Source organism: Magnolia sinica, chromosome 8, assembly GCF_029962835.1.
Source record: "Magnolia sinica isolate HGM2019 chromosome 8, MsV1, whole genome shotgun sequence".
NCBI classification, from domain to species: Eukaryota; Viridiplantae; Streptophyta; class Magnoliopsida; order Magnoliales; family Magnoliaceae; genus Magnolia; species Magnolia sinica.
In genome coordinates, this window is record NC_080580.1 from 58,186,120 (window position 1) to 58,209,742 (window position 23,623).

The window sequence follows — 23,623 nt, forward strand, 5'->3', positions numbered from 1 at the left end:
TGTAAACAACATCCACTATCGGATCCCTTCCCGCAATCTCTCCACTCATGATTATTGACCCAAGTCATTGAAGGTGGTCATTTTATGAAACTTCTTACTCAGCAATTCGGTCCCATTGTCATTGATACACTTAAATTGCACCCCATATGGTCTAATTTAGTTTGACTTGTTTTAAATCCATTAGATTCTAGAGCACTCGTCCATGAATTTAGTTGTGTTTACACCCTCCCACATCTTGTCAATTAAAATTGTCATTTGTAAACATCATACACTATCAGATCCCTCATTAACCCGACCTTGACCAATGTGAAAAGGACCAATGTGAAAAGATAGGTGTTCAGTGCCGACCCTTGATGCAAGCCTGTAATAACTGGGATCTCAATTGTCTCTTCACTCTTGCTCCTCACATTTTCGTTGTGGAAAAACACCTGCACATGAAGGCAAAACAAAACCACAAAAGAAAAGAGCCAAACAAAAAACCCAAAGGCCAAAGCAAAAACAAGAGATGAGGCGCAAATATTTATGTGGTTCGGTAGTATGCATATGTCCATGGGGCAACAATATAGAGCTTTGTTCTTTGAAGAAAAATCAGAAATACAAGGCTTACCTTTTTTCCACTCTTTCACTTTACCAAAACTCTCTAACCAAGCAATACCCTAGTAGAATAGTATACTCCACAAGATAAGAGCATAACCCAAGGGAACCAAGTCTCATGCCACACCACAAGATAAGAGCAGAACCTAAGGGAACCAAGTTTCACGCCACACCACAAGATAGAGCATGACCTAGGGTGCCAAGTTTCATGCCACACCACAAGATAGAGCATAACCTAGGGGAACTGTGTTTCACCTCTCACCACAAGAGACAACATAAACTAGGGGAACTAGGTTTCACCTCACACCACAATAGACAACATAACCTAGGTGAACTAAGTTTCACCTCACACCACAAGAGACGGCATAAACTAGCGGAACTAGGTTTTACCTCACACCTACAAACGCACCCAAGAGAGGGAAGTTGTCTTTGTAGGAGGCGCCCCTTTCCCTCTACCTTTATTTATATCTTTTCCTATTCCCCCCCCCCCCCCCATATTATTCAACATCAATTTTCAAGTATGAAAATAGCTTTAGCGGTAGGACCTGCCCGTCTGGTGCCTTAAACTTTCTTTAATCTTGTAAATAGGAACCATGGTACTTTCCCTCCATCTGCCATTTTCTTTGATAATACAATCTTGTTTCAAATCTTTTTTTCCTATTGAAACTCATTTCTTTCCTAGCAACTATCAAATTAACTCTCGATGAACCCTACTATATTTATTCGACTTGTTAAAGTTGAAAAATAGCCGTAGTGTTATAGTTGCAGACCTCAAATCAAGCTGAGTTTCTAATGTATTCATCATGCCCCTTGGACTTCACTCTCCCTCTCATAATTTCATGCTATGACTGTGGTTAGTACAGCACTTTATCCTTCCTATGGTACTTTATTTGTCTAGTATTTTCTTTGATCATACAATCTTGTTGAACTTGGCATAAAATAACCCATATCTGTCATTTACCTCCACACCTCTGTTGGTATACAATCTGGTTCAAGGTCCTCGGTTTTCATCTTCTCATTACTTCTTTCATTTCATTTACCCTAATCCTGCGGAAATATATACAGTTTCTGACGTTATTTATGGTTCATTCAACCCTATCCTTGAAGAGTTGAGGGCTACAGTTTCTGACGTCATTTATGGATCATTCAACCCCAATCCTGGAAGAGTTGAGGGCTATTTTGGATGCTTTTTAAAGTTATTTCGGTAAGCACCGTGGCAAAAGTAACTTAATGGGGGGTGAAAGTTACTAATCCCCACGAGTTTTTAGTTTTTTGCTTTTCAACTTTTCTACCTCTCCATGTGATGTATGGCCATATCACAGTAGGCTCCACGTGATGGGCGGTCCACATCAAAGGTGGTGCCTACAAGATTAATATTCCACATCAAAGGTGAGCCCCACGTTATGGGTGTGACCCACATAAAGGTAAGCCTGCGTAATGGATTGTCCACGCCATAGGTCAGCCTCTAAGGTAAGCCTCTAACGGGAACGGATTGGCTACTACCCCTGACACCGGCCAGGGCTGGTGGTCGGTTCTCTGTGGGCCCCACCAAGATGTATGTGTTTCATCCTTTCCATTCATCCATTTTTATCGATCATTTTATCGCTTGATGCCAAAAATGAGAGGTATATAAATCTCAGGTGGACCACACCGCATGAAAACAATATTGATTGGACATTCATCATTAGAATCCTCGTATTGCCCACTGTACTGTTTATTTGACATCCAATAGGTTGATTAGGTCATACAGCCCCCAGATGAAGGGAAAAAACAAAAATCAGCTTGATCCAAAACTTTTAAGGCCCCAAAATGTTTTTTTAATGGTCGGCGCTCATTCAACACTGTTTCCTGTAATGTGGGCCACTTAAGATTGGGATAGACTCATTTTTGTTCTCAGATCGTAAATCGTAAAATAATCTGTTAAAATAGATGGACGGCATGGATGAAACGTATACATCATTGGCTGCCATTGGCTGGTGTCAGGGGGAGTAGCCAATCCGTTTCCGCCTCTAACGATGAAAGGTCCACATCCAAAGTTGGCCCTGCATGATGGATGATCCACATTGAGGTGTGGCCCACATGGAAGGTCCATGTCAAAGGTGGGCTCCACACGAGGGGCGGTGGATATTGAAGGTAGCTGGACAATAACATTGAAGGTGCGCTCCTCATGGTGGATGACCCACATTGAGGTGGGGCCTGCATGATGGATGGTCCGTGTCAAAGGTGGACTCCACACGATGTGCAAGGTTAGCCTTATTTGGGCATTATTTTGATGTTGGGTCCCACATGATGGGCAAGGTTGGCCATAAATGGACGTTATTTTGATGGTGGGCCCCACATGATGGATAATCAATATCAGGGTGGGCCTCACATAATGGAAAGTCTACATCAAAGGTCAGCCCATAACGGTGGACGGCCCCATGTATTGCCCTCGTAATGGACGTCCTACATTGAAGTTGTGGTCTGCACAATGGATTGTCCCCATCAAGGGTGGGCTCCACATGATGGGTGGTGTACATTGAAGGTGGGCTTAGGACAATTTATTTTGGAGGTGGGCGCCTCGATAGACAATTCACATGATGGATAACTAACATCAAGGTGGGCTCATAATGGCGGACGGCCCCATGTATTGCCCTCATAATGGACGGCCCACATTGAAGGTGTGGTCTGCACAATGGATTGTCTCTATCAAGGGTGGGCTCCACATGATGGGTGGTGTACATTGAAGGTGGACTTAGGACAATTTATTTTGGAGGTGGGCTCCACGATAGACAATTCACATGATGGATGACCAACATCAAGGTCCATCCCAGAATGTGCAGTCCACATCAAAGGTGCTACGATGAGTGGCCTACATTCAAGGTGGGCCTTATATGATGGATGTCCTACATTGAAGATGGGGTGTATATGATGGATGGTCCACATCAAGGGTGGACTCTGATGGATATTAAAGGTGAGCCCTACATGATCAATAATAATATTGATGGTGGGCCTACATGATAGCTGGCCCATATCAAGGTGGCCCCACATGAGAACAGTTCATGTTGAAGGTTGGCCCCAAATGACCCACAACCAAAGGCAAGGCAGGCTGAGCTTGATGAAAAGCCACTTTGAAATTGGGTCCTGCATGATGCACAATCCACTTTAAAGGTGGGCCTGCATGATGGTTGGCCACATCTAAGGTAGTCCCTGCATGTTGGATAGCCTACATCGAAGATGGGTGGATGTCGACATTGAAGGTAGGTCCCGCACAAGGAAAGCTCACATTGAAGGCAATTCCAAGCTAGGCGCAACATGATGCATGATCCATGTGGAAGGTTGTGTCCAAGATAAGATACTTGAGGCATAAGTAGCTTAGTTAAATTAACATATGATCCAAGTGCTTTTTGAAAATTGCTTTTCCACCTATTGATCTCATTGTTTTTTCCCTCTTAATATATTTAAAATATCCCCCGTCTGAACTCTCTCCTTCATTTTTTTTGCGAGTTTGAAGATCTCTTTCTCACATTCTTTTGTCATCAATGTATACAAATCATTATGAACTTAAAGTTTAGCTCCACTTTTTTGTTAGCATTTTATTTTGCATTTCTAAGCTATTCTAAAATTCATCGTTTTTAGTTCTTAGTCAAGCTTTAAAACATGAACATTTTTCGTTAATAACTTTTATCTATGTTGTCATCTGATTACAAATAACATAGGCCGTGAACAGAATTATAGCATTCATTTCCTACGAGCTTTTAAGAATTGGGTCAGAATTCTGACCCAATTCTTATCCATTAAATAATTGGGTCAGGATTTTGAACCGTGGATTCAACCCATTAAAGTTTCCCGGACCAATTGTTTAGGTCTGGGTCCTCTTGGCCCCAAACCCAAACCCCCATATCACATGAGTTGATTTTGCTTGGGTCTGGATTAGGTGTAGAAAATGAAATTGAGCTCTCAACATAATTAAGTAATGTCCATGCCAACCAATTAGTGGTAGCTATCAATTTGGATGGTAAAAAATAAAATAGCCAGCTGTCCCAAATTCAATTGGTTATTTCAAGTAGTAGCGGTAGTTCCACTGGTTTGTCACTAGTAGAGAGGATTGTGTAACCATATTTTTGGAAAAGGTGGTCACTATTTTGTAGTGTAAGGCCGAAAAGAAAGATAAATTCAAGTTAAAAGACTATGAGTCTAGGTCGGGTCTATGTCTAGGGTGGGTTCATTTTGAGAGGACCCAGAGCTAAACCCCTGGATAATTCAGGTCCCAGAGCTGGGTTAGGTTGGGTTTTGAGAGGACCCAGAGATAAACCCCTCTAGGTTGGGTTGATTTTGAAAGAACCCAGAGCTAAACCCCTCGTAATTCAGGTCATCCTTTTGGACCCAGATCCCGCCCCATAGGTCTAAATTTTGGATCCTGACCCACTAGTTTTTGGGTCGGGTCCAGTGACTCATTGGGTTGACGCGACCCATCTGCACCCCTATTCAAAGCCCTGACCTTGATTACGCACCCTAATATGTTGAGTTCACTCTTTTTATTGTGTGAAGTGTGTATTCGGGTTGGTTGTACTTTGTTGGCAGTTTGCATCTGTTTCCGGAAGTCGACTTACCAAGCGATCATCTAGAGCATTGTTGATCTGGGACCTCTATTCTCCGTGGACATTCATCATGCATCCCACTCCCACATTTGATTTCCTCTCTAATAACTTCGATTGGATGGTTGTAGTCACTAATTAAGAAAATGGATGGCCTATATTGATCATGACAGTTTTCTGGTCCCTGGACTGTCCATCTTATGGGGTTGAGCTTTGATTGTTCATATCCTTCCCAGTTCAGTACGTTGATTGCTTGATCCTAACTAGGCAATTAATGATTGGAAAAATGGATGGTTCATATTGATTATGCCAGAAAAAAAAGTTGAAAAAGTGGTTTGGGCTGTCCATCATCTGACCTCTGATGGGTTGATCCATATGATTCCAGAAATTGCCAAGAAAATGGACTGTCAATAATTATCATAGTGGAGGTCTTACCATTGATTTGAACCCTCGATTGCCCATCCTGAAAATCAATCTGAGAAGGTGCCTTAACTGGAATACTGCACGCAGTACATGCCTTAAACTAGACCATCTGAACTGCTGTAATTGCACCATCCTATCCTATCCTCGGATTAATGGACATTTCTTTGTTGAATAGAGGACTACTGAGTGTAAATGTGAGCTTACGGTGTGAACGGTTCAATTTGAGTTCTACACAATTTCCTAGTTTACAAGTGCTGTCATCAACATTTTAAAATATTATTTTTTCTCAAGGATGTGTTTGATTTGAGGGCAATTAGAGAGACGTGGATTTTGTGATGTACTGTGGCCCCGCCATGATGTGTGTTACGCACACCATTCATACATTTTGTGAGATCATTTTAGCGTACGAGCCCAAAAATAAGGCAGATTCAAAGCTCAAGTGGATCACACCATAGAAAACAGTGGGGATTGAACCATAGAAAGCTTTTTTGGTTAGTTTTGGGGTGACATGAGTCTTGGATCAAGTTGATATTTGTATTTTACCTTTATCCAGGTCTATGGTGAGGTGTATTTGACCTCTGATTCTCTCTCATTTTTAGACTCATGCCCTAAAATGATCTCGTAAAACGGATAGACAGTGCGGATATAACACATACATCATGGTACCTTGCCATGTCAACACACCACTGAAGTCGGTGACACATGTAGCAATCTGCGCCCGAAGAGGAAGCGTTCAGTTTATGCCTACAAGACATTTGTATTTCAAAGGTGGAGGATGTCATGACACTTTGTTTTATCTTTTTTTCTCCTCTTTTTTTTTTTTTGGTTTTGTTTTTATTTTTAATAGGTCAAATGGTAGAAAAAGACCTTTCTCTTTTGTAAAATTTTAAATAATAAAATTGGAGAGTAAAGGTGCTTCCTTTATTATTATTATTATTTTTTAACCCAACAAATACTAAAGAGGAAGATACACTTAATGCTTTATATCTACAAAATGACTTAGATGTGTGGAAATCAGATTGTGCAAAAGGTAGGACCCATGTACGGTTGAAATCCAAAAGCTGATACGTTGAAATCTTTGAACAAATATTGAAATGAACCGAAAGATGATGGTCTAACTCAATGTACGGTTGTGGGCCTCCTAATAAGTGATCCTATATTTGGCCCCTAATTAGTGAACTAGTCTCCTTTTAGACCCGTTGTAATGAACTTGATTTTTGTGACTCACTTGAGATCCTAACTAAAATAAATTAATATTTGATTTTCTATTATTAATAAAAAAACAAGTACTTAACCTACTTAGTAAAATCACTTTTGAACAAGGGATATGTCAGCGGATTGATAAGAATTATATTTTTTGACAAGAGGAGATCTGCAGAAAAGCATAACCCTAAGAACAACCAAAAGAGAGAAGGAAGCCCTATGAAAGGAGAGCCTCCACCAGGTAAGATTTCACCTTCATGTTCTAATTTTCTGTAAATTAAAAACCTTGAATTTCAACTAATGGATGTGGAAAGTTCACCCTGTGCCCATCATCTTGATTCAAGGAAAGTTTTGATCAATGGAAGACGGTTTTAACTAAGTTTATGTAACAAGGAACATCGACTTTGAAAAAATCGGGCATGTTAGTCTAGGAGATTCGAATTAGAGGATCCTAAAGCCATATCATGTTAGAACCTCGAATTCTAGACTTGTCCAACTGAGGAATTCTGATAACAATATGTGAAGTTGTATAATTTATAATAGCTTTGTCAAAAACAGTTTTCAACTATCGATTGTAAATGCTAGATATTTAGATCTAAGCAATTATTTGATTATAAATTCTATAATTAATGGAATCCATCAAAACCAAGGAAGAAGAAGAAGAAGAACCCTAAATTTTTTGGAAAATCGAACTATAAGAACCCTAAATTTTTTGGAAAATCGAACTATGTAACTGAACCTATCTGACTTCAGTTGATTGATCGAAGTCAATGTTTGATTGATCGAATGAGGTTAGTTTTTATCTAGTGATCAAATTTTAAAGTTCCTAATTTGGTTCAATTAATTGAACTCGAGGTTAGATGGATTGAGGGTATCCTCAAGCGATCTCGATCGATTGAACTCATACGATCGAGGACGACCAAATTAGTCCAGCGAGCAAATTGATTAAATCCGACCATACTTGATCGATCAATCGAAGGTGGCCAAAAGTGTCCAGAGACTTCTAGAGTTAATTCGAAATTACATCGATCCATGGTCGATCGATTAGGAAATCGATCAAGGGTCCTCGAGCAAGGTCGTTTGATAGATTGCATTGATTGATAGTCTCTCTTGTTTTTCAAATTTCAAGTTTAGAATTTATGTTGGGTCATCTTGTTTGGATCAAAGGTAGACGCCACTTATTAGAATGTTATGATTAAATTTGAATGTTCTAAATCATCTTAATATAGATTTGAAGTATAATTTTTACAAAGCGTTCGATTGATTAAAGAATTCGACCCTATCTCAAATAGGTGAGTGAATCCCAACGTCTCTTATATATGTACGATTGAGATAGATGATTTGATGGTTACGATTGTTTAGATTAATATGATTGCCATGTTATATTTTATGTATTATTATTTCTTTATGATTCATGTTTTGAGAGATTCCTGATATTGAACATGTGAACATCCAAAATATTGATATTATAGAATTCATTGTTCCTCTCAGAAAGAGATGTATCCATTGACTACACATGCTAATCCATTAACATTGAGCATTCATTACATGCATCCATTGAGAGTGCATGCACACCTTGTACTTTGAGTTCCTGAGGGATCTCCCTGGATGGTTGCACCTGGTATATTCTTTGCTAGAAGCCACGTAAGTGGAAGCCTACTCACAGTGTAGATGGATATATTACCCATGCTTACCTAGATGGATGTTTATAGGCTACAAATTACTCATGCCTACCTAAGTGGATGTCTAATGGGTATGATTTTGGGTTGGCGGATATCTAACCTAAGCAAGTGGATGATCATCCTACTTGACATGCATATAATGACATCTTTGCATCCATGCTTATACCGCATACCCTTTATTTTAATTGATTATTATATCTTATATTGTGCTATGTATGAATCATGTTGGGTTCACACATTAGCCTGGATAGCTAACGTTGTAGATTAAACAACCGTACAGAGATAAATGATGCAGACGACTTAATCAGGTACTGGAAGGTGAGGCTCAGTTGTTGGATGAAATAGGACTAATGGTCGTACTTAGCGGAAGATGAGCTCGCTGCATTAAACGACTGAAGGGATTTTGAGATTTATTTTAAGCAGCTTAGTTTTCATTCATGTTAACCATTTGATTTGAATTATGTTTATAATTATAGCGTTGTTAGGTGATGGTTTATGATTTTAGTTTAATAAAGTTCCAGATGGGTGGACTTAGATTGTTTTTGAGAATTTGTTTTATGAATGTGAATGTTATGAATGTAGTGCTAATGAAAGAAGTGAAAACAATTGGATGTATGAATATTATTGTGATGAAAATCTAGAATACATATAATTGTGACTCTTAATAATTGTATGATGGATGGATTTATGTACACTTAGTATATGAGTCATTAAGTATAACTCGGGTCTTAGGGTGCATATTCTGTATCTGAAGTATGGGGCGTAACAAAATGGTATCAAAGAGAGGCTTTCTTAAAAACCTAGTGTTACATGCAGGTTATATCTCCACACACACTTGCATAAATGGTAGATCATTGAAATTTGAAACTATACACCTAGGATCTCCCTTGTTTGTGTTGATTAACAAGTGGCGTAGAAACTAATTAAGTGCTGCCAATACTTTGAGTGGTGCATGGGATTAGATACAAAAACTCTAAATGCTTATGTGTCTTTAATTCTCTCTTGGACAACAATCGACAACATGGTTCATTACTAAACTCAATTTTTTTATAGGACACAATAGCCCCAAGGAAGACACATGGTATCTAAGATATATCTTCATCGACCAACGTCGTGGTTTGTCATGAACCAATTGTGGACCTGAATGCACCACTAGAATTGAAAACACCAGCAAGAGAACAAGATGAAAATGTGAAAGAAGGAAAGGAGATAGAAAGTCTGATCCCTCCAGTAGGAAATTCGGGTAATGCTAGACTTGGTGTGCAATTTCCACTATCATCAACTGCTATGCGCACGAATTTTGCTGGACCCAGTTCCCAGCCATGGGATGTTGCATTTGGATTAGTCACTCGATTGGCGGCCATGATGAAGCAACAACAAGATCAGATTGTGGCCCAAATGAACATGATATCTAAAATGGGTCAAGCTCCTCTCGGACTGAGGAATCCAGTTTCAAGACACAAGCAAGTCAGTGGAGTGGACCTATTGGAGAAATTCTCGAAACTATGATCGCAAGTATTCAAAGGAATTTCAGATTCGACGATAGCAAAAGATTGGACGACTCAAGCGGAGAAGATTCTTGAAGCTATGGAATGCCCAGATGACCAGAATGTCTGAATGGCAATGTTTGTGCTGTAAGGAGAAGTGGATATATGGTGGCAATCAATGAAAAAGATGGTCGGAACAACTCATGTGTGGACCTGGAGAGAGTTAGAAGAAAGTTCCACGAGAAGTATATCATCTTCAGAAGATGGCATAATTCTTAAAGTTGGAGCAAGGAGATATGATAGTGGTCTAGTACGAGATGAAATTCACAGAATTATCTCGATATGTCCTGAAAGTGGCTGAGGACGAAGAATATAAAGTTCAGAAATTTGAAGAAGGTCTTCGATAGAATGTTAGAACTAGGTTTTGTTGTGCAGATATCACGAAATACTCTAAGATTGCTGATAAGGCATTATGAGTAGAAAGAGACATTGAATGGACTCGTGCTCAGATGAGAGATCATCAGAATAAGACAACACCCACTAAGGAGAAACCGTAAGAAAAGAGGCAACGGACCACCGCTCCGAACACGATGCCGAACAATTATGAGTGACAATTTGTGGGAAATTTCATGTATTATGGGAAGTAAGGGCATAAGGCGCAGTTTTGCAGCCCGACTTAGAGACATCGAGTAGTTACCTCTACTTCAGTAGACACATTCATGAGTACCTTCCCCCTGCATCGACTCATTAGTCTGTTTTGTCACCCCAGACGTCAGACCGCCACACTCTTACCCTTAGTCATTAAACTTCGTGCCATCTTGACCACCCCAGAGCCAACATAATTGCCTTAGCAATCATCACGACCTACAAACCCTTAAGGAGGATATTCATTTAGACAGCAGCCCAACTAAGCCAAAGTTTATGCCGTCACCTCTACTGAAGAACCTGAAGTGGATAACAACATTATAAAAGGTACGATCATCTTGCATGATCAACCCATTGCCATATTGTTTGATTCTGGAGCTTCATTATATTTTATGACAACCGCGGTAGTTGAACGGTTAGGTATGGAATCTGTACCTCTTAGTAAACCAATTGCAGTAGAATCACCTGTGGGTAAGATTGTCACCTTAGAAAAAATTTACAAATCTTGTGGAATCAAAATTGAAGGAACCCCAATGCCAATAGATATAGTCATGATGGAGATAAACGGGTATGATGTTATTTTAGGAATGGATTGGCTTACTACCCATCATGCTAAAATTGACCGTTATGCCAAGATAATGACCTTCTCTATTCCAGGGAGGGAGCCTTTCCAAATCCGAGAGCAACATAAGGACGACGTCATATACATCACAATGGGCCTCATCATAAGGGCCTCACATACCTCACATTGGGCCTCATCACATGGGCTTCATATACATCAAGGTGGGCTTCACAGGCTAGCCCTATGGTCTAGAAAAATAGATAGACAGTGTGCTTACAACACACACATCGAGGTGGGCCTCACACATCACCAATGGGCCCCACCAACTGATGACCAGCACGGATGTTTAACGCATACATTATGGTGGATCACCGTCCCAGGTTGCTGGACAGTGTGGATCAAATACATCACAGTGGGGTCCACAGCTGCTGGACGGTTAGATCAAATACATCATGGTGGATCCTCACACGTACAACTGGTCCCCACCATCCCAGGCCTGGATAGTGTGGAAATACAACATATACATCAATGTGGGACCCACCCCCCACGGACGGACGGTGGATGAAACGCTTACATCAGGTGGGTTCCACACAGATGGACAATGTAAATTTGATACATACGTCATTGGTGGGGCCACGTGCTGGATATAGCACATACATCAGGTGAGTCCCACGTGCAGACGGTGGATAAAACACTTACATCAGGTGGTCCCACATGTGGACGGTGTGCTCCACCTGAGATTTGAATCTGCCTCATTTCCCAGGCTCATGGCCTGGGAGGCCTGGATGATGGTGTGGATCCACACGTTCATCAGGTGGGTCCACGTCCCATGTACGGACGTCGTGGATACACACATAAATCATGGTGGGTTCCCACCGTGCATGGATTGGACGGTGAGGATATACATCATATACATCAAGGTGGGTCCACGTGGTGGCCCACCAAGGTTTGGATCAAACTGATATTTGTGATTTCCTTCATCCAGGATTGTCCCAACAGACAGGCAGCAAGCCTACCCATCGAACAGGCAGCAAGGTGGAGCCCAATGTCACGCCCTAAACTTTAAAACCCGGCTCACAAAATTCCCGATTGCTGAATCCGATACCAATAGCCTCCGTAGTACCCCATTCTCTGCTCCCGGCACCCATACACCAGGTTCCAATCCTGGAATCCTACAAGGAGGATTTTCAATATGAATTTGATTCGCAGTAAGCATAACCATAAGCATACCCCACGAACAATAACCAAGATACCATCACAAATCCACTATGATAAAAAACTTTAACGTACAATGCACATGAAGGGAAATACAATAATAATAATAACGGAAACTCCTGAAGATCGACTGCACGCTCCTGCTGCGGCTAAGCTATGGCTGAGTCCTGGCGTCACCTGCACGCATCAATCGTGCATAAGCTTATAGAAAGCTTAGAGGGTGGTGTAAGTGTGTGCGCAATATGAGCATGCTCAGAATGTAATATCAGAGTAATGCGAAATCATGTTGATGAGACCATGAATGCAATCAGCTATACCAAGGCTATGCGATGCAAGGCATGAATGCTATCTGTCATATCAAGACCATGCGAAGTGAGATGCATCTCAAGCATACTAATCCTCATCCGAATCCACATATCAATACAGCTCATCACTAGATCATCAAACATCAGTACAGTTCTCACTCTGGACAATCACCGGGGTTTAGTACACTCCAAATGACACTGCCCCTTTCTCAGGCGCACAGTCCAAGTGAGCATAAGAAACCTCACTATCCGGCTGTCCAATAGTCTGTCAATACCTATCCGGCACGTCGATAGCGGACCCATTCACGAGCTGGTCATACTTACCTAGCAATGCCCCCTACCCTCGAGCGGGTAAAGCCACATCCCCTTCCAACTGACCACGACACAGTGGGAGATGCGGCCTCCTGGTATTCGGCCCTCGTGCGCTCATGTATCCACTTGGTCTCGACATTGGAATCATCCTTTGGTACCATCAGGTTTAGAGATTTTCACCCAGGAATATATATGGCGCCCTGATGCTAGTAATAGTATTTTCGGTATCCGATCCTGCCATCCGCGATATGCCTGTGGAGGCCACGGCTCTTATGTCACTGGGGCGTACAATAATCACATCACACAATGCAAGATGCATGAGTCACACAGTCCAATCATACGTCAATCCTACGCATATCGTATGCTTATGTGGGACAACTCCACCTATTAAAGAGTCCAATGAACAACCTGCCCAATAGCATATACAATGATCAAACCACATCTCATTACAAGCATACAGATGACTGACTCTCAGATGTTATCTTTACCCAATAATTCTGCAACAACTCGTCTATCTGCTGAGCCTCGATCACCCTTGCAACAAGAGAGGGTTGAATCGACACGCTCGATAGCTCAACGATAGAAGACTACAGACCAAACTCAAAGTCATACTCTGCTATATCCTCTAGCATCCTCCATTCCTGAATCATCATGTGTGTCACCAGGCCTCGTGGCTGACGTCATCCGCCACCACGTTTGCCTTGCTTGGGTGGTACTAGAGATCAAAATCATAGTCCTTCAGGAGCTTCATCCAACGCCTCTGCCTCATGTTCAGCTCGGACTAAGAGAATATGTACTTTAAGCTCTTGTGGTCAGAGAAGAGCTCAAACCTAACCCCATAGAGATAGTGCCTCCACACCTTCAGTGTGAAGATGACTACTGTCAGCTCCAAATCATGCGTGGGGTAGTTCAGCTCATGAACCTTGAGCTGGCGAGACGCATAAGCCACTGGTCTCCTGTGCTGCATCAGGACAACACCCAAGCTAATACATGAAACATCGGTAAATACAACAAATCCATCACTCCTAGAGGGAATAGTGAGGACAGGAGCGGACGTGAGGCGTTCCTTCAGCTCCATAAATGCTTGATCACATGCGTCACTCTAAATAAACTCTACGCCCTTTCGAGTCAACCTAATCAACGGGGTTGTGATACGGGAGAAGCCCTTAATGAAACGTCGATAGTAGCTCGCCAAACCAAGAAAACTACGGATCTCAGATGGGCTTGTGGGCTGGTCCCACTGATGCACTGCCTCAACCTTCGAGGGGTCCACTGCGACACCCTCCCTCCTCACCACGTGACTGAGGAACTTCTCCTCCTCCTGCCAAAACTCACACTTCTTTAGCTTCACATACAGCTGGTGAGCATGGAGGGTCTGCAATGTAATCTCTAAATGTTGCACGTGCTCCACATGGGTCCTCAAATATATCAGAATGTCATTGATGAATACCACAACAAACTGATTGAGATACAGATAGAAGACCTCGTTCATCAACTACATAAATACTACGGGTGCATTGGTCAGTCCAAAGGACATGACCTGAAACTCAAAATGACCATAACGCATTCTGAAAGCTGTCTTCGGGATGTCCTCTTCTCGGATCTGAATCTGATGATAACTGAAACACAGGTCAATCTTCGAAAAGAACTGTGTACCCTGCAGCTGATCAAATAAATCATTGATCCTCGGAAGCGGATACTTGTTCTTGATCGTGACCTAGTTGAGCTCGCAGTAATCCACGTAAAGCCTCAATGAGCCATCCTTTTTCCTGACGAAGAGTACCAGTGCTCCCCAAGGTGAACTGCTTGGACGGATGAAGCGCAACTCAGGCAACTTGTCCAATTGTCACTGCAGCTCCCTCAACTCCATCGGTGTCATACGATACAGGGCCTTTAAGATACGCGCGATACCAGGCACAAGATCAATCTGAAACTAAATATGTCGATGCGGCGGTAATCCTGAAATCTCCTAGAATGCATAGGAAAAATCATGAACCACTGGCAATTGATCGATACACAAGGCAACAGGCTCCTCAACTGCGTAGGACATCAAACAAGACAACAACTCTCCTCCGGGCCCTGCAACGAACTGGAACTGCGGCAAGCCTGGTATACAGAAAGTGACTATCCTTGTAGAGTAGTCTAAGATAGCGTGGTACTCTACAAGCCAATCCATACCCAAGATGACGTCGAAATCTGACATTAGCAGCACAAACAAGTCGACGGGCAAGAAAATCTCTACCACCAACAAGGATAAGATGAACAGAAATGTCCTAACACTGTAGTCTTCCCCAAGGGCGTCGATAGGTCAACCCCTCACTAGCAACTCTGTCGACAATCCAGACGATTAGTAAAAATCCTCAGACATGAATGAGTGCGAAGCACCGTAATCAAATAATACTCAGGCGATGCATGCAGAGACCGGGAGTATACCCTCAACGATTCCTTTGGAGAACTGTGGGTCTTGCTAAGCCACATAAAACCTAGCTTGAGCTGGCTGGGGAGGTGTCTGTCCCCTCTGAGGTCCCTGCTACTACTGCTGCCTCACCGGCAGCTTGTACTGCTATCTCTGTTACTGTTGGGGCCTCAGCGACTAAGGTGGCTAGGATTGCTGCTGCTGCGGTCACTACTATGGTGGAGGCTGCTGTGGCCCTCTCGGCTGCTGTTGTTGAGGGCGAGGCCACTCATGTAGGTGGTGCCATGTCCTACCACATCTAAAACAAGTCCCTATAAACGGCCACTGGGGTGACACTGGAGGTGCCGCTGGTGGTCTGGCGGATGGGTGGCTCCTGTGCTTCTGTGACCGCCGGTACTGCTGGGAACTACCGGAGGGGGCCTGCCTCTTCCGGTCTCTCCTCTGATTACGGTCACTCTATGCGTCGGCCCACTCAGTCTCATAAATCTGAGCCCTCTATACTACTGTCCAAAAAGTCAAGAGCTCATGCCCAATAACACGGCCTCGAAGATCGTAACGCAAGCCGTTCTCGAAATGGAAGGCCTTTCGCGCTTCATCATCAACCAAATATGGCGCGAACCTCGATAGCGCCACAAAATAAGCCTCATACTGCACCACATATATTTTTTCCTGAACCAAGGTCTTGAACTCTAACGCTTGCTGTCGACAAATGTGGTCGAGGAAGTATTGTTGGCTGAATCGGTCTACGAAATCCTCCCATGTCCAAATGAAATCAGGTCATGCAACACGGGTAATGGAAGTCCACCAGTGCTCGGCCTCACCCTGGAGAAGAAATACTGTTAACCGGACCTGTAGCTGGGTGGTGCATGCCATTGTATCAAAAATCTTCTCCACCTCGGAGCGTCATCTCTCGATAACTGTCTGATCTGGCTCACCCTCGAAACATAGGGGATCGAGCTATTAGAACTCTAGAAGAAGGGCGCTCATGTGCGCCTGCTATGCCTGGGCTAACGAAATAATGGGGTGCTTGCCCGACCACTGAAGGGCGGCCATCAGAGCCTGCAACATCTGTTGTAACTGGGAGGCACTCACGGGTACGATCGGATCCGCACCGGTCTCAGGTGGAGGAATGACATCCTCAAGCTAGGGAGTGGGGATCTCTGACGATGGAGTAAGAGTCGTAGGTGATAGAGCGGGAGTCACTTAGGTCGCACTCCTGGGCGGCAAGTCTTATAGGAAAGAACAAGGACGCCTATCAACCTTGAGAACTCTTGAATGCACGCACGTTAGGGAATTAAATTGGAAGGTTACACACTCGGGACCTAATTGTCCTGAACTCATAGCAAACATGTGATATTATTCTCAGTTATTCCCAAGTTATGCTCTAATACCAACTTTTGTCACCCCAAACTCGGAAACTGAGCTCACAAAATTTTCGATCGCTGAATCCGGTGGGCCCCACATAACTTGGTAATGTTAATAATTAGATATGTTTTAGCCGATGTGAGATGCACCGGCCAATCTAATTTCATAGAGGTGGGTCCCACGTGGGGCCCACCATATAATAATATATATTAGTATATTATATTATATTATTATATACATGTATTATATATATATTTTTTAAATATTAGTTGTCTAGCATCCAGATGGTTGGACGTCCGTCCAACGGACGGTCTGGATTTACATACATCTAGGTCGGCTCCACACAGCACCATCCAGATTTGGATGGTGCAGATACAGAATGCATGCCTCAAGGTGGGGGCCCACGGCACTTGCTGATGTCACAACATTAGCGGTTAGCTGGTGGGGTCCACATCAATGGACGGTTGGGATACAACATACCACATGATGGGGCCCACCACACTTGATGACGTCAATACATTAGCCAACGCTGCTAGCTATCCATCAAATGGATGGCCCACAATCAAAACAGATACAAAGGTGGTTCCACATGTGTGGAACCCACCAGCCTTGGATAGTGCTGATACTTGTATTTTCACCTTCATCTGGGCCTGTCCAGACGAACAGCAGCAAGCCAGTCCACTGGACAGTCCAGTAAGGTGGGCCCCACAGGTGCACGGCATGGATTGCACATATCATGGTGGGCCACACACACATATCAGGTGGGCCACACACACCTCATCATCATCTTCATGATACAAAGGAAAGAGGGAGGGAGAGAGATAGAGTGAGAGATAAGTCGGGGTAGTGGAGGGACCTCGCCACTATGGGCCCCTCATATGATTACAACACATACATCAAATTGGGTCCCATCATAAGTGGGCCATCAAATTAAAAATCAACGGTGGATCACCCACCTATTGGCCTCCTTCTTTAGCTCTTTGGACTCTTAGGCTCCTTGGCTTCGATCTTAATGGAGGATGATGAAGATTGAACGGCTAAGATGGGAGATTGGGGTAGGGAAGTGGGCCACACTTGGGTTTGGCTTGGGAAGCTTGGATGTTAGATGCTCTCCTTGGGAGCTTAAGAGTAAAGAGAGAAATGAGAGAGAGAGAGAAGTGATGGGATGAAAAGAGATGGAGTGATAGGTGGAGAGAGAAAGAGTTGACTTTGGGAATGGGTAAGGGATATGTTGCTTGTACTTGTGATAGGGTGTGCTTGTACTTGTGATAGGGTGTGTACTTGACTTAATTGATTAATTAATTGATTGATGGGATAGGTTGTAGAGATTCTCTCGAAATTCGCACACGTAGCGTTTTCCTCGAAATGCATGCGGGCCTACAACTTCTGGCCTGGGTATCGCATCGGCACGCGAGACGCAGCGTTGGAACCGTAGCGATGGTATGGTCGCTAGGATACAAGTTTCGAGTCGAGCGATATAGATCTTAGCTATGAGATTTAGGGTCATGTGTAAATGCCGATTACTGGTCGCGGGTCGCCGAAATTTGACCGGGAGGGCCGCGGAAGCCTACAGAATGGTACGGTATAGGATACGGGCCTCTCTAACACATGGACGGCATGGATTAAATACATCATGGTGGGCCACAAGATAGGAAAGAGAGATAGAGAGAGAGGGAGAGAGAGCGTGATGATGGAGGGCTCCGCCATTATGAGCCCTCCTAGGGAGGCCATGGGAATACAATACATTCATCAAGATGGGTCCCAAAAACATGTGGGCCCTCAGAATAACAAATCAAGGTGGGGATACCATCCCCACCATAAAATCAAGGGTCGAGATGACCTCTACATGTCGACTATCAAATAAATATCATGGTGGGGTCCATGGAGAATGGCCCCAACATGGATATATATATATATATATATATATATATCATGGTGGGCCATTGGCCACACTTTGGGTCTAAAATGGGATCCATACTATCGATTGGTAGGCCTCACTTGGCCCATCATTAAAATCACCAAATCTAGTCCTATAAACACTCATCGATTCCACTTCTTCTTGGTTCCTTGGAATACTAAGCTCATTGGCTTCTTCTTTGATAAAGGATGATGAAGATTGAAGGGTTAGGATAAGAGATTTGACGTAGGGAGTGATCCACACACTTGGGTTCTTTTCTCTCCACAGGATTTTCTCTCCTGGTTGCTTGGGATTTTGGGTAGAGAAATGAGATAGGATGGAGTGAAATGAGTGGGGAGTGGTGTTGTGTAAGGGGGATGGGATAAGAGGAATGGGTGTGTAAGGAGAGATGACATCAGAATTGACTTTAGGAATGAGAGAGGTATGGTGTCATGCCCTAAACTTGAAAACCGGGCTCACAAAATTTTCGATCACCGAATCTGGTGCTGACAGCCTCCGTAGAACCTCGCTTTCGGTTATCAGCGCCTATACTTCAGGTTTCGATCCTGGGATCCTACAAGGAGGATTTTCAACATGAATTTGATTCGTAATAAGCATAACTAACATAACCCACAAACAACAACTGACAATTCCATCACATTACCACTATGATAAAAAAAACTTAAGTACAATGCGGAAAAGGAAATACAAAGATATACAAAAGCTCCAAGATGATCTGCTTTGTGCTCTTGCCTCAGCGCTGTTGTGATCCAATGTCACCTGCACGCAACAGTCATGCATAAGCTTACGAAAAGCTTAGAAGGTGGTGAAAGTGTGTGCATAATATAGTAATACAATTATGCAATATCATATTAATGTAGAATATGCTGATGAATCCATGAATACTATTGGCCGAACTAAGGCTATGCGATGCGAGGCATGAATGATGTCGGCCATACCAAGGCCATGCAATGCGAGATACAACTCAAGCATACGAATCCTCATCTGAGTCCACATATCAATACAACTCAACTCTGGAATATCACTGTGGTCTAGTACACTCCAAACTAGATTGCCGCCCCATCGCACGCAACAAGGTGAGTGGAAGAGACCTCACTATCCGCCGGCCAATATCGAGCCCAGCTCGTCAATAGTGGACCCATTCCTCGAGCTAGTCAAACTCAGCCTAGTTTTGCTCCCTCCTCTCAGGCGAGTAAGGTCGCACCGCCTTCCAACTGCCTTAAGTATATTTTCACGCAGCGTGATTTGAATATGAGGCAGCGCCGATGGATGGAAACATTGAAGGACTTTAAGTTCGATGTTTCTTACCATCCGGGCAAGGTGAACCTTGTGGCAGATGCGTTGAGTCGCAAGAAGGCTATTGAGTTTGCGGCTCTGCTGATGATAGCAGAGTGGGATATGTTGGAGTTCGTGCGAGATTTTGAGCAGAAGCTTACGATGGTTGAGCCGTATGAGGTTATCGCATACGTTCGTGTACAACCCCTTATCAACGAGAGGATCGTTGCAGCTCAGGCAGATGATGAGCTTTTGGTGAAGATGAGAAAGCGGGTTGGTACAGATGAGAACTCCGACTGGAGTGTTAGTTCTGATGGGGGCCTACGATTTCGTGGCTGGTTAAGTGTTCCTGACATCCCTGACTTAAGACGGGAGGTTCTTGAATTAGCCCATAGTTCTAAGCTTGCGATGCATCCAAGTAGCACGAAGATGTATCAGGATATGAGGAGATCTTATTGGTGGGACAATATGAAGGTCCAGATTGCTGAGTTTGTTTCTCGTTGTCTCACATGCCAGCAGGTTAAGGAAGAGCATCGCTGACCTCCTGGGTTGTTACAGCCCATGCCCATAGCAGAATGAAAGTGGGACTTCATCTCTATGGATTTTATTTCTGGGTTATCGAGAACGAGGAAGGGATATGACTCTATTTGGGTGATCATCGACCGATTGACGAAATCGACGCATTTCTTACCGATCAGAGTCACAAACTCTACAGACGAGTTGGCTAGGTTGTATATCAAGGAGATAGTACGTCTGCATGGAGTTTCCCTGGAGATTATGTCTGATAGAGACACGCGTTTCACATCTTTCTTCTGAACTCGCATTCAGGAAGCGATGGGTGTGAAATTGAAGTTCAATACCGCGTTTCATCCGCAAACAGATGGGCAGATGGAGCGCGTGAATCAGGTCCTGAAAGACATGTTGCGAGCTTCTGTTTTTTATTTCAAAGACAGTTGGGATGATTGTCTTCCGTATGCAGAGTTCGCGTATAATAACAGTTTCCAGGCGAGTATCGGCATGGCTCCTTATGAGGTGCTGTATGGTCACCCGTGCAGAGCACCGCATTGCTGGGTAGAAGTTGGCGAGCGTAGTTTGCTTAGCCCGGAGTTGGTGCAGGTGACTTCAGAGAAAGTTGACATCATTCGACGTGTACTCCTAACAGCCCAGAGTAGGCAGAAGAGTTATGCTGATACGAGGCGTCGACCGCTTGAGTTTGAGGTTGGAGACCATGTTTTTCTGAAGGTCTCTCCTATGAAGGGAGTTTTGCGGTTCGGTAAGAAGGGGAAGTTGACGCCGAGATTTATTGGTCCATTTCAAGTTCTGAATCGAGTGGGAGCGGTAGCATACCACCTTGCTTTGCCCACACCTCTTGCGGGCGTGCATAACGTATTTCATGTTTCTATGCTGAAGAAGTACGTTCCTGATCCTTCGCATATTATCAGTTGGGAGCAAGTGTAGTTGAGTGAGGATGCCACTTATGTACTACGACCGACGCGTATTCTCGACAGGAATGAGCAGGTATTGCGTAGCAAGGTTATCCCTCTTGTGAAGGTGCTATGGACGCATCATAGTGAATAAGAGGCTACTTGGGAATCTGAAGCTGAGGTCAGGAAGATCTACCCTCAAATCCTTGAGGAATATGAGAAGGTATGAATTTCGAGGACGAAATTTTCCTTAAGGGGGGTAGATTGTAATGACCCTGAAAATTTTGTGCTTTTCTTTCCCTAGTAGTTGTTTTGGGGTAATTAGTGTTAATCTCGTTGCTTGTGAAATTCGCATCGATCACTTTGAATTCGATCTGCATGGCTCTAAACTTGTAGATTAGTTAGCGCTATGTTACTCTGAAATCTGGGATCCATCGTTAAATCCAGTTGTTCTGGAGAATTTTTGGAAGTTTTGGATTGGACCTAGACCGCGCGTCGAAAGTCCGATAGCGATGATCTTAAGCTGTTGCGGTCACCATGTTGGACTTGGTCATCACCTCAAAAATCAAGTCCATGTGATGTTCTGGTTCGATTTGATTGAGTTCAGAGTGAAGAGTGTGAGAACGGTTGGAAATTTAATAAGATTTTATGAAATCTGAGTCGTGTCGCTTGCGCAATGATTTTAAGTAATCTGACTGTTAGATTCTAACCCAATTTCACCCTCTGATCAAGGAAGGTGGCCCAGGCATGTCCTTGTGCTTGTAGACCTGATCGAGATTCAGTGACCGTTGAATTGAGTTTGGTCCGCCACGGCTAATCTGAAGATCTGGTTGGTACGAAAACTCAACTTGACCTAGATCCATGGTCAAAGAGCTTAAGTCCGACCTTTCGTGGTAATAGGTCCACCGGAAGTGCTTCGTTGGATCGTGAGAGGCTGGTTTTGGTTATACCCTAAGTATACCTTGGCCCTGGGGTTATTTTCATCAATATTAGGCCTGTTTATAGTCCTTAAACCCTAGCTCTCTTTTCCATACGAATTTCCTAACCCTAGCTAAGTGAGAGAGAGGAAAAGAGAGAGAAAGTGAGAGAGAAGTTGGTGAATCATCTTAGATTCTTTCCTGTTCTTCTTCATCTTTGAACCTTCACTTTGAATCGTTATTCTGACGATTCTGAGTTCATCTTTGGGTAAGTTAACCTAACCCTAATCTGTGTTAGAGCTTAGAATAGTCTTGGTGTTGCTGTATCTCATTTCTATTCTTGTCTTAGGTTATCTTGTCGCCATTGACAAAGACATATCGTCTGAAATCAGTTCGGTGTTCTTTTCTGGCTTAAGGTGCGGACTTTAAGTGTATAGGTTATAGTTTTCAAGGCTTTCAATGCCAGTGAATGGTTTATTCTTGTTATGGATGAGATTTCACATGCCAAATGTTATGTTTATGTTGCGTTCATGATATGCATGTGTTATATTGAGATTTGTGTATTCTATGTGTATGTATAAAGTACCGTATGCGTATAAATTATGAACATGTGATTGCCATGATTATTTATCGTGTACTTATGCTAATTGTATGTACGAGAACTCCTTGGTAAAAGGAATTGTCCAAAGGTGTGTATTTCAACATACATCATGTATGTTGTATTATGTATTCCAAGTGTTTGTAGGAATGTCTGAATGATCTAAAGTGTGATATATCAACCTAGTATGGGCGTTGAGAAGCGATTCTCAACTCTCCCACTAGTGTGTATGATTTCCTTCCTGTAAGTTACATTCCTTGTTATTTAATTTCAAGCATTACTTATGCTTACATTTATGTTAAGTTGATATTCTTCAAATGCTTGCGTACTACATGATTTGAGTTGTTGTTCCATTACTATTCTAAATTGTAGTTATGAATATCTGTTGTAGTGTAATATGTGTTGGACTATGCATTAGTCCAGGAAATCGGTAATCGGCCTTAAGATCGTGGCTGAGGTTGCTTTCGCCACGTAGGACGTATTAGACGAACCCGAGTCGTATTGGAGTTGTCGGCAGTGGTTTGGCCACGTGGAGTGTTTGCGCACTCTATGTCATTCAACCCAACGTGCGCTCGTGCTAGTCGAGTTCGTCAAGTAACCCGATTGTCCGATGTATGTTAACCATGTATGGACGCTACTCTTTGAATCTAGGGTATCGAACTTACCGATGACATCCTGATAACCATGGTACCTTGATCCGCAAAG

The 23,623-nt window shown here is 43.1% G+C and overlaps 1 long non-coding RNA gene across 1 annotated transcript; it reads left to right on the forward strand.

Moving 5' to 3' along the window:
* Positions 1-2,605: 2,605 nt before the first annotated feature.
* Positions 2,606-5,845, forward strand: LOC131253350 (uncharacterized). Its single transcript, XR_009175104.1, has 2 exons — positions 2,606-3,036; positions 3,084-5,845. It is a non-coding gene; the product is annotated as an uncharacterized LOC131253350 (long non-coding RNA).
* The last annotated feature ends 17,778 nt before the right edge of the window (positions 5,846-23,623 follow it).